This window comes from Carlito syrichta, unplaced genomic scaffold (genome assembly GCF_000164805.1).
Source record: "Carlito syrichta isolate Samal-C Ts95f unplaced genomic scaffold, Tarsius_syrichta-2.0.1 Scaffold303227, whole genome shotgun sequence".
Lineage (NCBI taxonomy): Eukaryota > Metazoa > Chordata > Mammalia > Primates > Tarsiidae > Carlito > Carlito syrichta.
In genome coordinates, this window is record NW_007247323.1 from 4573 (window position 1) to 8335 (window position 3763).

Below are 3763 nucleotides of genomic sequence, written 5' to 3' on the forward strand. Positions count from 1 at the left end.
CGGGAAGGAAGCATCGGCTCAGCAGCTCCCCCTACCCCACTGCCAGCATGCCCCCGACCTCCTGCTAAGGTCTTTCAAACCTCGAAGTGCCTGTCAAGTGCAAGGCCGCAGCATCCCAAGCCATCTTAGAGTCCTCCACCTACCTGCCCCCACCTCGTTGTCAGCGGCTTACCCACTGACTCAGCCACGTGTTCCCACACACCTTGAAGACCCCCACGGCGGCTCACTGCCTGGCCTCCCTTCCCAACTAGGCCCCCGCTGCCAGTCAACAGCCAGTCCCAGAGCCTCTCTTTCTCCTGGGATGTGCTGCCCCTGGGGGTGTCCTACCACATGCTGCCCCAGCCTGGAGGGCACTGCTGGAACAAACCAAGCCCACCTGTGACCTCCAGCCTCGCTTGGGCCCAGATTCTGGGGAGCAATCCTCTACCGGTTCTCAGCCAGTTCTCATGGCCACTCCTCAAAGGCACTTACTTGCCTTCTTCTTGGGACCTCTGAAGAGGAGACCCGCTCTTAGGGAGGCCTCTTGGGAAAAGGAGCACATTCATCTAAATGCACATCGAGAGCCGGGAAAACTCTGACTTGCTAGACTACAAGAGGAGCCGAGCTGCCCCCCGATTCTCACAACCTTCCACCTTGGAGACACCCCGGGACCGTGACGATGGGCCCGAGAAGAAAATGCAGACCTGGACCCAGGTGGCCCAGCTAGCAGCAACAACAGCTGCAAATGCCCGATGCTGTGTGTGTTGTCGATTCAGAGATGTTTGGAGACAGTGACTGGGCACACAGGAAGAGCCTCGGTGACAGGAAGTGAGCACACAGCACACAGAGCACCAAGAGGAAGGGGGGAGGGGGGCACGAAGGAACAGGTGCAGCAACCATCCTGGGAACATCGCTGGCCAATGGCCTTGAACCTGTTCTCTGCAAGGCTGGTTCTTTGGAAGTGTGGCTCCAGGAGTCTCAACCCAAACCAAACAGAGGCCTGACCCAGCAGCTCACTTGGGCCGGGGATAGGGAGTGCCTAGGCTCTGGAGGTTTTTTTTGTTTTTTTTGAGTTGGAGTCACACTCCATGGCCCAGGCTGGAGTGCAGTGGCACGGCCACCGCAGCCTCAACCTGCTGGGCTTAGGCAATCTTTCCACCTCAGCCTTCCAAGTAGTTAAAACCATAGGCAGGTGCCACCATGCCCAGCTAATTTATTGTAGAGACGAGGTGTCGCCATGTTGCTCAGGCTGGTTTCGAACCCCTGAGCTCAGGTAATCCCCTCGCTTCCGCCTCCCAAAGTGCTGGGATTACAGATGTGAGCCACCGAGCCTGGCCTAGAGTTTTCCCAAGTGGGGAAAGCAAGAGCAACGCTTTCCCCACTTGGGGTCTTAGCATATGCCAGGGAGTGGTCTTCATGGGTACAGGCTCCTCTACTGAAACTCGCTGGTGCCACCTATCTGCTGAACTTACAGTTGGAATTAAATCATCATCATAATGCACTTTTGAAGCAACACTTGGTGATTTTTAGCTGTGCAAACACTACTGCTACTCACTTGTGTAAAATCACTGCCACCCTTTAATCTCATATTACAAAGCACACTTGGGCAGGGCGCTGTGGTTCATGGCTGTCACCTCAGTACTTTGGGAAGCCAAGGCTAGAGGATTGCCTGAGCCCTGGGGTTCTGGACCAGCCTGGGCAACTTGGCAAGAGCTTGTCTCCACAATAAATAAATTTAAAAAATTAGCAGGGCATAGTAGCGCACACCTGCAGTTCCGGCTACTTGGAAAGCTGAGGTGGAAGGATCGCTGGAGCCCAGCAGGTTGACGCTGGGGTGGCTGTGAGTATGCCACGGCACTCCAGCCTGAGTGACAGAGTAAGACTCCGACTAAAAAAACAACAACAGCAAAATAAAACAAAGTCTACACTTGGAGAAAAAGAGAATTTTTTAGAACACAGAAGCAAAGTATGCCAAATACTTCCCTTGTGTTGATCACATGATTAGCTCTTCAGTGCACATCAAACATGTTTGATAAGTACCTTGTACACCCACTGTCTTTTGCTGAGGTGTCCAGGAGTAAGAAGTGACTTGGTTTTTAATTGTGCAATAAAACCTAGATTCAGACCACAAGGAAGAACAAAACCACAAGCGGACATGGAAGGGCTGTCTGAGGGTGCAGAAGACTGAGACGCAGGGGTGAGGAAAGCAAGCAGGGTCCCCCTTCCGGGGCACATTGGACATGATGCCACAGTCATTCACAAAGACACTGTACCTTCTTTTTTGAGTCAGATTCTGTCACCAGGCAGTGGCACACTCACAGCCACCACAACCTCAGCCTGCTGGGCTCAGGCAATCCTTCCACCTCAGCCTTTCAAGTACTGAAACCACAGGCGTGCGCCACCATGCCTGGCTAATTTTTTATTTATTGTAGAGAAGAGATCTTGCCTGTTGCCCAGGCTGGTCTCCAGCCTGTGAACTCAGGCAATCCTCTTGCCTCTGCTTCCCAACGTGCTGGGATGACAGACGTGGGCCACCACACCCGGTTCACTGTAGCTTCTGCTTGTCCCTTCCAGAGACGGAAGTAGCCTCCAAAAGCTGCAAAGGGAGCCCTTCATCAAAGCCTTCAACACTGGAGGTGACAGTACTGGGATTTACCACGTTTCACTAGAAACAACAAAGTCTTCCGCCACCTACCTCCTACCTCCTCCCTCTCTTCCCACTTGCAGGGCGGCGCCAGCAGCCCGGGGCTCCTACGGACATCGCTTCATGGAAATGGCGGTCTCCATGGTGCCACAGGCCCCTGGCTTGCTTCTTTCCTCTCCAGCCACTGGTCCATGCCACTTTGGTGGCTTCTCTCCCTGCCATCCTGGGCCTCTGCTCTCTCCTCACTCCCTCTGGAATGTCACCTCTATCTACCCTCATGACTTGTCTGCAGGTATCTTTACCCTGATCGATCCTCTGAGTTCCAGGACCGAATATCCCACTGCCTCTGGGACTGCCCCCCTACACAGGCGACAGGCTCAGACGCAGCATATGTAAAGTGGCACTTGCTCTCCCCCCTTGGCCCATCCTCCCACAGCGCAGGCCAAACACCTGGTGTCATCGTTGAGCTCTCTTTCTTTGCCCCCCCCACACTGAATCTGCTGGCAGGTCCTGCCAACTCTGTCTCCAGGACGTACCCCAAAGCGGCCCCTTCTCTGACCCTGGGAGGCCCAGCCATCATCTGCTGCCAGACTATTGCAACAGCTCTGAACTGGGCTCCCGCCACCAACCGGCCCTGCTGCCATCCAGTGGCCACAGACACAAGCAAGTTGCCACCCGGATAACAGAGTGGTGTCAAATTAAAAATTAAAAAAAAAAATTAGCCTGTAGTTCCGGCTGCTTGGAAGGCTGAGGCGGAAGGATCACAGGAGCCCAGCAGGTCGACGCTGCGGTGGCTGGGAGTGTGCCACTGCACTCCAGTCTGGGCGACGGAGTAAGGCTCCGACTCAAAAAAAAAAATTTAGGCCGGGTATGGTGGCTCACGCCTATAGTCCCAGCACTTTGGGAGGCCGAGGTGAGAGGATGGCCTGAGCCCATGGGTTCGAGACCAGCCTGGGCAACTTGGTGAGACCTCATCTCTACATTAAATCAAAAAATTAGCCGGGTGTGGTGGCACACACCTGTAGTTCCAGCTGCTTGGAAGGCTGAGGGGAAGGATGGCTTGAGCCAACAAGGTTGAGGCTGTGATGGCCGTGAGCATGCCATTGCACTCCAGCCTGGGTGACAGAGTGAGACTCCAAC